At 34.2% G+C, this 13,915-nt stretch overlaps 1 pseudogene; it reads left to right on the plus strand.

The window, feature by feature from the left end:
* Nucleotides 1-13,915, plus strand: part of LOC123786433 (uncharacterized) — a 570,278-nt pseudogene that overhangs the window by 439,879 nt on the left and 116,484 nt on the right.

A 13,915-nucleotide genomic window follows, 5' to 3' on the forward strand; every position in this document is an offset into this window, starting at 1 on the left:
TCATATTGATTGTATGGTTTTGTAACCTAACCCATTTCTTTTTTCTTTATTTAAATTACTTAATGTCTTATGAAACCTATTTGTTCTGTGTCAGTTAAGATAAATCTACTACATAATTTCCAATAGCTGCATAATATCCCATTCAGTGATTACAGCAAAATATCCTGACTCATTTTCATACTATCAAATAACAAGATGTTTTACTCTTCTATTTTTTCAAAATAATGCTGCAGTGAACAATCTTTTGTTTTTACAAACATCCTCGATTATTTTCTTAGGCTAAATTCATTAAAAATGTAATTATGCAGTCAAGTGTAAGACCTTGATATGTAGCCAAACTAGAATCATGAAGCCATATTTCATTCTATTAGGACTATCAGTACCATTTATTCTCAGTCTCATCATTTGATGTGTCCAACAGTATCTGATTATTGTTCCTGTTTACTTGTTACTTTTTTATCCAAGAGGCTGAAATTTGTATGTACTCCTTGGCCTTTGGAATACATGTTATACTACATTGCTTCTTTATGCCATTTTGTCATTTTTCTATAGGCATGTACATTTTTGTTGATGTATAGGAGCTTTTTATATGTTGTGGATATTAATAAACCCCTTAGAAGTTAATATATATTCCAATATTCTTCCATTTCATCATTTTTACAGTTTATGGAACTTCTTGACATTTTGAAATATTTTCTTTTGTGGAATGTATTTTCCTTTATGTTTTGCCTCCAAATAGAATTTTACTCTGAAATATTTCATATTCACCAAAATATGAATTTTAAAATATGGAAAGCCTTAATAAAAACTTCAAATATGTGAAACCTCTACTTCTGGAGGATAAAAGTATAGGTTTCTTCTAATATTTTGTGTATATATATAGCATTCCAGTGTATGGATTGCTATGAGCTATTTTTACTCACAACACTTCTGACACTACATATGTGGCTTTTCCACACTAAGCAATTACCAAATTCTCTTCAGACATCAGTTGGGTGTCCCACAAGTCAACTCAGTTGTAACATTAACTATCTGGCATTAGCAGAGACCCCACAGATTTAAGGACTCAGTCCCAAAAGACTGCCTTCACCTCCAATGCCAATTGCAAGTCCCAGGCCTCCTATACTTCTGGCCAACTGGCTATAAATTGGTATTTCCTATAATCCTCTCCTCAGGTTTAATAATTTGCTTGAACGGCTACATAACTGAGGAAGATGCTTTACTTATTACGCCAATTCATTATAAAAGATATAACTCCATAATAGCCAAATGGAAGAGATGTTTAGGGCAAGGTATTAGGGACAAGGGGCCCAGAGTTTCCATGTACTCTATGAGAATGCCACCCTCCCAACACCTCAGTGTGTCCACCAACTGAATTTCTCCAAACCCCATCATTTTAGGGGAGTTTATGGAAGTTCTATTATATAAGCATGATGGATTAGATTCTTGGCCATTGATGATTAACTCAGTCTTCAGCTCCTCTTCCCTGCTTCCCTCCCTTGAGTATAGGGGTGGAGGTGTTGAAGGAGGAAAAATCCCAACCCTCTAATCACATGGTTGATTCTTTTGGCAACCAGCCCCCATCCTGAAGCTATCTAGGGACCCACCAAGAGTAACCTTATTAGCATAAACTCAGGTATGATTGAAAGGGGATTATTATGAATAACAAAAGATGCTTCTTTCATCTCCATCACTCAGAAAACTCTAAGGATTTTAAAAGTTTCTTGTTCTAGGAGCCAGAGGTTGAAGACCAAATATGTATTTCTTGTTATATCCAATATCACAATTACCATAGTTTATTTGACTGGTCCTGGTAAATGGAAACTTCAATTAATGTCCTGGTACATAATCTCTGGACATTTATATTATTTCCTTAGGATACATTTCTAAATGTGGAATAGAGTATAAAATATGTACAGTTTTTTAGGATTTTGATACAATCTACTAATCTGTCTTCAAGAAAAGGGAACCCATTTACATTTCCATCAGTATATAAGAGACCCAGTTCTTTCATATCCACCAACACAGGATATTGTCAGTCTTGTTCATTTTGCATGTGGATAGACAAAAATAATTTTATCAAATCGTAACTGTAAATGTGAAGTTTTGGTAGGGAGAGTGGAGGAACCAAATTTTAGGAAGTCTTAGAAGTCAAGTTGAGTTTACAATTGTTATGGAAAAAAAGCAGGGGAGTCTATATCTGTTGCTAGCTTGGAAATGATGCAATAAAGTTGATCTTTTAGGAAAATCACATTGATTATTAAGAAATCTGTTGTAATAATTCAGGTATGATTAGATAAATTTCAGCAATGAAGTAACAGGAGGAATAATAGCTGAGTTGAGGAAGGAACTAGAGAATGTGATGAGAGATTAGACATAAAGAGAAGATAATCTCAGGGTTTCCTTTTGGTGAATCAGGAATGATAGTAATAACATGACAACAGGGAAGTTAGTGGAAAGGAGGTTATTGACTGCTGAGTTTAACATGATGGGGCATGGGGCATGACGGAGGTGGGGGGAATATCTGAGTTGTAGGCCCATTGCAGGTTAAATAGGGCGAGAGCTCAAGAATATCCCCATGATGTGCCTGAGACATCATCAAAAAATATGCTTGCATTTCTGGCATTGTAAACCAAAGTGTAACAGAAACGGGCTAATGGGCTGAGTTTTCCAAAAGTTAGAATGTAAGTTTGTGCTAATTTGTTGAGAGGTTGGCGAGTAAAAACAATAGCTGAACAACCTTTGTTGAAAGACCTAGAATCACAGAAAGACTCTTAGAGATTGTCTAGTTCAGTAGTTTCCAAATTAAATGTTCCCAGGAATTTACCTGAATTTAAGAAGTTGGAGAGTTTCAAGAACGTAACTCAAGGAAGTTACTGGGTATGTCTGTGCGTGCGCACACAAGTGTGTACATGTGTGTGTGCACGTGTGTGTGAAGAGGAGGATGTGGATGTGGAGCTGTTCCAGGATTTTCATCTGCTATTACAGAGAAACTCCACTTTTTAAGCATTGAGTAGATCAGGATTTTATGTAAGATTTTGTTTAAAATGGGTTATGGTGGCCTTAAAAGATCTGAGACTAGTAATCCCAAATTTATAAATGGAAAAAAAAATTGAGTCTCAGAGAGACTAAATAACTTGTTGAAACTCATCCATTTGTTCATTCATTCAATGACTATTTAGTGAGTGCCTGCTTTAGGCCAGGAGCTGACAGGCACTGGAAGTACAGCAGTGAACAAGACCTAAGAGTCAAGGGGAGGAAACAGACATTGATCATAACCACCCCACAAACTGGTCTAGAAATGCTACATAAGATGGCTTATGAAGCAACAGGTTCTGGATCAGCAGTGTCTTAGCTCAGACATTGTTCCAGTGTTGTGTCCCCTGCCCTTCACCAAGGTAGTGGACCTGCCCAGACACTGAAATGACATCTAAAATGAAACTGAAAATAAAAATAATTACAAAGAAAGCATAAAGCATAAAGAAGTTAATGAATTTAATCAGGTCCTTATGTATTTAACTCAAGGTAAAATCACTCTATTCCAGATCATTAGCAACAATTATTTCATACTTCAGTGGTAGCGATCTTAATGTTGAAATTGCACCTTTTGTGTTTTCAGCAGACATTGACTTTTTGGTCCTCCTGTCATCAACCTCAAATTCTATTACCTTGTATTGGATACACTGGGTGCCCCTCCACACTTCTCCTCTCCCCGTGGTCTTTTTGGTGTCATTAGCATCTCTTCCCTCAGGAACTATTGACATACTGATAGCAGCAACTTCTACTGAGGTCCTTTTAACTTTGTCATGGATCAATATATGCCATGCAATTTATTTTATTGTTATGGCTTTACACTTTCTCTCATAAAAGCAGTGTATGTTCATTGAAGAAAATTTGGGAAAAAATGACTAATAAAATAACACAGGAGAAAAACAATAGAAACCGTCAATATCAACCGTAGAAGTAACAATTTTTAATATGTTGTTGTCAATCTTTTCAAGTATTTTGTGTAAATAAACACACTTTTACAAAATATTTTTACAAAACAGGATTATACTGTACCTTTTATTACATAATTTGCTTTGTTAAAATATTTTAAAACATTATTTAATGTCATAATCTAATTTTCTACTATGTGATTTTTTAATGACTGCACTATAACAATAGCTTAGATTTATTTAGAATAATCTTTGTGTTATTTACCTTTGGAAAATAAATCTTTGTGCATTGTCTCATTTGAGTTCACAGCAGCCATATAAAGTAGACACTGTTACTGTCCTTATTTTACAAAAGAGGAAATGGAGCACAGTGCAGGTTGGGTAATTGGCCCAAGATTTCATAGCATGGAAGTAGCAGAAAAAGGATTTGAACCTAGGGACTGGAACTCTGGAACCCAAGATTTTCCAGGCTGACTATATAATACGTGGCATACCATTGTTTCTTTATAATTGCACTATTCCAATTTCCTAATGTTGGACATTTAGATTTGCACTTTTTAACTATTTTGAAGAAAATTATAAAAAAATATTCTTTGCTCCCGTACATGATCATTTCTTAAGATAAATTTAGCTGATTAAAATTGTTACAGTCCAAGGGTCATTTGTACAATTCATGGCATCAAATTTTTATGCAAGCTTAAACTAAAAACTGGAAGCAATAGAATACTAAATTCAAATCCTTTTGATTTCTAACAAACCATATCACCACTGTGTATCTTGTGGGAAACAAGCCTAACAATCCTGTTCTTACCTTAATGTTATGAAATATTTTAGAAGTCTAAAAGACGATTTATATGAGTTCAGATCTCACAAAATCTTTAAGATGCAAGTGTCTTGCATATATAATGACTGCTCAGTAATGGCTTGATGACTGAGTAGGCCAAATCTGGAAAGTGTCCTGTGTTTCCTATTTTTGTGATATTTGACTTAAGGAACTGTTTGCTTGAATCTTTGATAATTACAGAGATAATCTAGAAGCTGAATAAATGACATATTGGGAGGTTAAGGTCAAAATGGTCTTTATTGACCTATTTACCTTTTGTGAATACTTTAAGGAATTATAGCTACCATTGCTTTAATAGAATTTCCAAGTGTGCCTGTTTTCAATAGTGGTATGTCTGGAAATGCCTTTATACATGGAAATTATTGATGGCAGATATTAAGCTACAAGTAGCGCTTTGGAAACAATTTGAGCTTTTTTGTGTTTTAACATTTTCCAAGCCAAAAATTAGAATAAAAGCCTGGCATCTGTATATATACTTGAAAATTTGACTTTTAGTATCCTTAGTTGTAAACCAGTATGCCAACATTGTTCCTGCACTGTTAAAAGAAAAGCTCTTGTGAAATAATTTTCACATTTAGGAAGGGCCATGCAATGAAGATCCATTGTCATTATTTTTCTCAGTTTTGAAATGATCCCATGTTATTGAATTCTCTCCAAATTACTTGTGCACATCCCTTTCCTCCACCACTCACCCAACAAGTGCCCTTGTTTAAAAAGTTGCTTGCAACACTAGGAATGAGTTTTCCCCTACAAGCCCTGCACTGGGTCGTTGGGGTTGGTGGCTACACACACACTCAGTTTCAAATGACTGATCCTCAACTGCTACAGCTGCCATTGTTCTTAATCTCTTGCCTGCCTGTATCTATGCACCGTAATTGTGGATTGAGTTCAAAATTCGCAAACCTGTTTTTTTCTCGTAAGTAACACCAGGTTATTACAGAAGCAATACAGCCCAGTAGTATAAAGGACTATGAGGTCGGATAGACTTGGATGGGAGTCCCAGCTTCCTCACTTACTGTGATGATGAACAGTTATTAAACTCACTGGTATTCCTCATCTATGATTTGGACATAATAGTCATACATATGTCATAAAGTTGTGAATAAAGATTAAATAAATAAAGCATGGAAAGAGCTTAGTAAGTTTCCTGACTCACAAAAAATTGTTAGAACCCTAAAGCAGAGATGGATACGTTTTCATCTGCAGGGTTACAAAGCTATTTCTTGACTTTGTCAAGACTGGAATTCAGAGTTACCAATGGCACCGTATCCTGCACCCAAGCTGCAGACCCTCCATCCAGTGCAACCTTCCTGGACCTCATCTTGCTGGCTAGCCACTTAGTGCTTGCTTATTGAGTTTTAGACATCAGTTCCTCTATACTCTCAAAATTTTCCTCAACGCCATTTCCCTCGTGTTCCAGGAACAAAAGTCCCGTTTCCCCTTTAGCTCTTTTGTTCTCTGTAGTCCTCATTGTTGTCTGACTCCGACTGCATCTTTATCACTTACCTTCTGAAGCCCTCATCATCTGGGTACTTCCCATTCTTTATAACCTATCCTTGTAAGCTTCCCATCTATAGCTATCATGAAAGAGCCCAAACCCCTCTTCTTTCAATATAGTGTAGAAGTTAAGAAACAGGTTCTGAATCCAGCCTCCTGGGTTTGAAGCACTCTTTTTCCACAAATCCCAGCTCTGTCACTTTTTAGCTTTGGGTCTTTAAATACATTTCCTGCCTCAGTTTCCTTATCTGTAGAATGGGTATTTAAATTTTACCTACCTCATTGAGTTGTGGTGAAGATTAAATACATGAATGCATGTGAAGCACTTACAACAGTGCCTGGAACATACTAAGCACTATATAAACATTATCTATAATTTCAATAACCGTTTATCAATAATTATTATTATTTGTTTAAGATTTCCAAATGTAGCTTGGAGTTACCTCTTCCAAATTCATCTCTTTGTTCCTTGCTATCATCCAACACTTTTCCTTATCTTACTTAAGTGATGTATTGAACAAATATGAGAGAAGTGCCTCAAACTATGCTTAGCACAGGGGAAGCACTCAAACAAACAAACAAAAAATCCAGCCCTTTATGTTGACTGTCAAACTCTTCAGTATTTGGCCCAATTTGCCCTTAACCTTAACTCTCTTCTGGAAAGTCCCTTTCTCAGATTTTGAGACCCTATTCTTTTCTAGTTCTGATTTTTTTCTAATATTTGATCTTCTTTTTCTCCATCTTTTCCCACACGTACCTACTTGCTCATCTCCCCACATGGAGTAAGACCCTTGAGGGCAGTGGGTATACCTTATTTATCTCTCTGTTCCAGTATCTTAAACATCGTAGAAACATAGTAAATCTTTGCTGACTTTAGTATTTGTCTTGATTATTTTAACTCCCAATACAAAGATTTTCTTATTTTTTCAATTCCAGTCAGGTTTAGCTATACACAAGCCTGAATACGTTCTGACTTTTCATACCACTCACAATTGTTTTACTTCAAAAATCTTAAGTTCTAAATGTCTCTTTCTGGTGTTTAGCTTATTATTCTCTTATCCATTTCCATTTCTCTTTTTTACTATATTCATACGAAAAATGCCTGACATTTATGGAGTGCCTATAATATTCCAGATACTGTATTAGTTGCTCTATACACATATTACTTCACTTAGTATTTACAACAATCCCATGAAATGGTTGTTATGATGCTTGTTTTACAGATAAGGGACTTAAGGCTCCTAGAAGTCAAGTGATTGTTCCAAGATCACAGAGCTACTGGCCTTGGCAGTGACAGGTTATAAATTCATGTCTCTTTGATCTTTCTTTCCTCTATGCCATTTTTAAAGTTTAGCATATTAAATGTCAACATGAATATTCTAGGCAATAATTATTACAGCAATTCTGAGGAATAGAATTTTTTAAATAATATACTTAATTTAAAAAAATGTTTAGTTTCTCATTCCATTGGTATTCTCGTGGCATCTATAATACTTCACAAAGCAGATAGCCTCCAAGTACCTCAGAGAATGTGGCGTTTGACTACCAGACCCCTTGTCAGCGCTGGCTGCAGTCGTGCTGGAAATTGGGTCTCCAGCTGGGCTGGACTGCAGTTAGGAAACGTGATCGTAGATGGTGAACTGCCACTGCTGGGATGTGAACCAGACATGAATGTTAAGCAATAGTGTCCACAGTTTGCAACCCAGGAACTGCCAAATTGGCAGCTAGACTAAACTATAGCAGCATAGGAAGATGTGGCTAGTTTCTTCATTCAGTCAATACAAAGTCTTATATTGTACTTTGATGAATGCAATCTTACTGTCCTATAAACCGAGATGCTGTCAATTATGAATCTCAGTTAGATTCTTAGAAAGCATTTCATGTCTGAGTGCCCTTGCAAGCCTCATAATGACCCTAACTCTAGTTGGTTTGGATTAGCCTTTCAAGAGCACATGTGGTTTATTAAGCACATAGAAACTCCAACGGCAGTCGTACATCTCTCCATGAACTAAATAGATTTCTTGAATTTTATCTAGGACTTAGATGAAAGGGATCCATAATGCTGTGCTAGAAATAAGTCTTGACTCTCTGAGGGACTTAAACAGTTACAGTGAGTATATGAAATGGATATTAGTAATGAGCAAAACTTGAAAAGAAAACCTAAAGGTTTGGGGGGATTTTCTGTCTTTTTGTAAAGATCATGTACCAAATGATTGTTTTATCTCATTTTTGCTTTGAGGATTCATTTCTTTCAGGCTTGGGATAGTCGTTTGGTATTTCACTGGATGGAAAATCTGCTTATTTTCCTCACCTTCCTCTCAGATGTTGTGTTGTCATTCATTTCCTATTATATATCAGGCACTGGAGTTGGAAATTAAGAATTCCTTGATACAGAAACAGTTCCCTGCCCTCAAGAAGCTCATGGTCTAGTGAGGGGATACACATGCATAAATAAATAGTGTCACAGCAGTGGTAAAAATGAGCATAACATATTGCAGGAACCCCAGTGAATAGCGCATAAGCCAGCCTAAACAGGTTCAGAGAAAGCTTTTAAGAAGTGATAACACCTAAGGTAAATTTTGCAAGAAGAGTAGAAATGAGTCCAGAGAAGGGAGGTGTCAGGGTCCCAGACATCTTCTACATTATAGGATTACTGAACAATTAGCCTATTATATTTCAAATATCAACAATTAAGGAAGATATTGGTATTGTAGAGTGGATTTTTTTTTTATTGCCATATCTCTAAGTAAGTTTTTATTAGGGACATATTTCTTGGATCAGAACATGTTTCCTAGTAAAATGCCACTAAACCCTCATATATGAAGATGTGCATTGTTTAGCCACATGGGTGCTTTGTTAAACATGAGTATATCAACCTTCCAAGTAGAATCACTGTCTTTCAAGTATCTTTGAAAGTCAAGAAGTGAGACTCTAGGTAGAGGTAAAATCAAGGGACTCTGACTAATAAATAACTTTAGCAAAGGCCCTGGGGCCAACAGGGATGTATATGGAGGTTACCAATATATATTTTTGAGAAAATAATTTTGAGAAAGTGTTACATGGTTATTAGGGGAAGTAGTCATGCTAAAAACAAAACTACCCATATGTTTTCCATGGCAGCCTTAGTCTGCCTTTAACCATCAAAGATTGGTCACTGGAAAACCTGAGGAACTGTAGTATAACACCTCTAAGGGAGAAAAAAATTCTGGGTTTAAGCTGGAAATGTGTGCCACTGGTTATAATAAAATAACATTTAGCTGCCTCAGTGTACATTTGTACAGATTTGAAAAGAGGTTTTTCTTGAATTCAGAGGTGTAAATTAGCTCATATAGTTTGAAGGTAGGTATATGTTTAATTTTGCAAATAAGTCAAAGATGTATCTTTGACTATTTATTCAATACATCTTCTGGAAAATAGAACTAAGACAAAGTCTCACTAAAGGTAAATATAATCAGCCAAAGTTCTAAATTTTTAAATCATATTTTTATCTCATATTTGTTAAAAACATAAATAAGATTTTAAATTATATTGGGAATACATAAAATGTTTTTTTCACTTAAGCATCTTCCAAAATGGTGACTAATAATCAAGTCCTTAAAATGATTTTCAGCCAGAGTTTGAGATTTCAAGATAAATTACTATGTATTATTTTAAACTGCTGCTAAACTAACGTATTTAGTGAAATCCATGCCAACTCATCCATCTAAATTACCCTCTTATTTATCTTCTCCAAGTTACATAGGAAGTGAAAAAGAAACAGCAATTTCTTTTGAATTTGAAATGCCTTAACTGTGCATAAGCATGAAAAACACTGAGGGATTTAAGATTGCAAAGTCAGTGAAAGATTATATCCTATGTGGTTTCAGGGCTATCATTTTGAAGGATTTTTTTAAGTAAAATGCATGTATTTTAATAATCTTTAATAAAGAGGAAAGGATTATTGAACCAAGAAGTAGTAGACCTGGGGATTTTACTTTTGACCCTCCCATTTATCTACTCAAAATCTTCAATGTCTTACTATTGATCTTAAATTCCCAAACCCTTACCATGGACCACAATGTTTTACACGTACAGACAAAGAAGTTTCCTTATTGTTCTTTGAATATGCTCTGTCTTTTCTATTTCAATGTCTCAAGACCTCTGCCCCAAATTCTCTTTTCCAGTCAGGTGCTCCTCCTCAGCTACTGTCTCTTACATCATCTTGTTTATTTCCTTCACATTACTCACAATAAGTTGTGATTTTGTTGTTGTTGTTGTTTGTTTGGTTTTGGTTTACTCATAAGCTGTCTATCTCATCTACTGGAAGGAATGTTCTGTGAGGACAGGAACATGGTCTTATTCACTATTATTCATCAAGAGTCTACCACCATGGATCTATTGAGTGTCATTTGAGGTAACATGTGATTTATTAGCAACTGACAGACCAATACTTGAAACCAAATTTCTTATAGTTATATCCTCTTTCCATCAAACTACAGTTTTTGAAGCACCTTCTATATAGATTATAGACAGATGGAGATATCAAGTTGTATGAGTCAGGTCCCTGCCTCCAAGGAATAATAAATTATTCAAAGAAATAAAATGTGTCCTGTTATTGATCTGTTAAAGTTAAAATAGGATATTATAAGAACTGAATGTATGGCATCATCCTTCATTTCCCATATTTGTTCCCTGAAACATTAAGTTATTGAATTTTTTTACAATAAAAAGAATGCCATGGTCAAACAAGCACAGCAAACCTAAATACCCTATCATTTTTAGATGACCATAATCCATTATATCATAGTAAAAGTGCTGAGAAAGTCAATGGAAAATGAGGGTAAGTATATGTTTAATTTTGCAAAGATGTCAAGAATATATCTCTGACTATTCAATACATCTTTTGGAAAATAGAAGTGTATGACAAAGCATTCACAAGCTTATTTGGTGTTGGAAACTTTTATCATATAACACCTATCATCCCCAAAAACTGCTATAGTAAGGAACCCAGTTTGAAAAAACTGTCTGTTTCAATAATGAAAGCTGTCATTGTGATCATTGGTAAAGATTTCATGGAGGAGGTAGTCCCGAGGATGAGTCTTAGAAAAAGAAAATTCTTAGTCAATCAGGTAGTCCGGACAATGAGTACCTGGGCAAGGAAAGTAAGATGTAAGTGAGGCTTAACCACTACTTTCTTATGAAAGAAAGTAAGAGTGTTATTTCTTATGAAAGAAAGTAAGAGTGTTATTTATTCACACTCTTCTTTAAAACATTAACATTCATTTGTTAAACAAATGTGTTTGGATGGCTTAGAATAGATGAATAAATAAGATCTGGTGCTTGCTATGAATGGGGCTCAAAAATCCATTGGGATGTATACAAAGAATGGCGTACTCCTATCAATTTATTTGTCTTTAATATAGACCACAACCAAACAAAAATAGTCCCCCTTTTTTATTATTGCTATTTATCTTTTTTAACTCAACATTTTAGAGGCACAATTTACATTTAATAAAATGCAACAACTTTAATATTACACACTTAAATGTACATGCTGTGTAACTATTACCACAATAAAGATGTGACTATTTCTATCTCCCCAAAAGTTTCCTTAATTTCTTTTCCCAGTTACTCTACTCTTACAATCACTGTATCTTCAGTCTTAGCAACCAGTGATCTGCTTTCCTTCAGCATAGTTTAGATTTGTGTTCTCTAAAGTGTTGTATAAAATGAATAATTCAGTATATAATTATCTTTGTATTCTTTTAAAAGCTTAGCCTAATGATTTTGAAATTCATCTATATTTTTGTGTATATTAGCAGCACATTCATTTTTATTACTGCAGAATAGTTTATTACAAAGTAAATACCTAGGAGTAGAACTGTTGGGCCATATAGTAAGTGCATATTTAACCTTATAAAATATTGGCAAATTTTCTTCCAGAGTTAAGCAACTTTATATTTCCACATATGAGGGTTCTAGGTGTTCTGCTGTCTTGTTAAAACTCGGAATGGTTACTCAAGAGATTATGTGGGATTTCTGAATCTATCTTAAATTAGGATTATTTTTGTATAGTTTTATTTTTTGTAGTGTTTGTCTAATATAGAGTAATTCTGGCTTAGTAAAGTGAGTTGGGAAACATTCCCTCCTGTCTACTTTCTTCAAGAGTTTGTGTAGAATTACTATAATTTCTTATTTAAACATTTAAGATAATTCACCAGTGAAGCCATCTTGGCCTAGAATTTTCTTTGAGGAAAATTTTTTATTTCTTAATATAATTTTCAATATTGCTATTAGGCTATTTAAGCTTTCCATCACTACTTGAGTCAGTTTTGATATATTGTAATGTGTCATTTAAGGTGTTTGCCTATTTCATATAAACTGTCAAATATATTTGCAAAAATTAATCATAATATCCCCTTATTAATTTGTGTCATATCATTATTCTTGCTTAATTTAGAGGTTTGTCAATTTCATTGAACTTTTAAAAACCAAATTTTCATATTGATTGTCTCTATTGTTTATTGTTTATTTCACTGGTTTCATTCTGTTATTTTTCCTCTAATTATTTTAGGTTAATTTGCTCTTCCTTTTTTAGTTTCTAAATTTTTAGACCTACTTCTTTTCCCATATGAGTACTTAAAGCTATACATTCCTCTAAGCACTGCTTTAGGTTTCCCCTACACAGGTTGATAATGTTTATATTCACTTAAAAATATTTTCTAATTCCTTTGAGTCATGGATAATAAAATTGAATTATTAAATATCTATACATTTGAGTAAATTCCAGATATCATTTTGTACTCTAACTTAATTCCATTTTGATTAGAAAATATACTCTATATATCTGTAATCACTTTATATTTATTTGAGACTTGGTTTTGGCTCAGAATATTTTATCTTGTTAAATGTTCTCTGTATACTCGAAAAATGCATATTCCGCAATGATTGAAATTGTAATAAATGTCAATTTAAGTTATTTGACAGTTGTTAAGTCATGCCTACAGGCCTATCACTATTCTGTCACCTATCTTATCTATTATTGGTAAGGAATACCGAAATCTCCAACTATATGTATGGGTGTATCTTCTTCTCCTTTCAGTTATATCAATATACTTCATGTATTTTGAAGCTCTGTTATTAGGTACACACACATTAAAATGGTTTTGTGTTTTCTTGAAAAATTGATTACCTGATTAGAATGGAATGCCCTTTTTTGTACTAATCTACCTTGTCTGAAATCACTTTGTGCAAAATTAATACAGCCACTCAAAAGTTTTTGGTTAGTATTTTCATAGTATATATTTTTACTCTTTTAAAATATAGATCTTATTCTTTATAGCTAACATGTGTTTATTGTAGATAGCACATAGCTGTGTCTTGCTTTTTTCCAAGTCTGAAAATCCCTATCTTTTTTTGTTGTTGTTGTTAAAGATTTTATTTATTTATTTATTTATTTATTTATTTATTTACTTACTTATTTACTTATTTATTTATTTTAGAAAGAGGGAGAGCAGGGAGAGGAGAGAGGGAAAGGGAGAGAGAGAATCTCAGGCAGACTCTGTGCTGACTGTGGAACCTGATGCAGGGCCCAATCTCATGATCCTGAGATCATGACCTGAGGCAAAATTAAGAGTTGGACACTTAAACAATTGAG

The sequence above is a fragment of the Ursus americanus genome, chromosome 4 (genome assembly GCF_024610735.1).
Source record: "Ursus americanus isolate L20-20 chromosome 4, mUrsAme1.1.p, whole genome shotgun sequence".
Taxonomy (NCBI): domain Eukaryota; kingdom Metazoa; phylum Chordata; class Mammalia; order Carnivora; family Ursidae; genus Ursus; species Ursus americanus.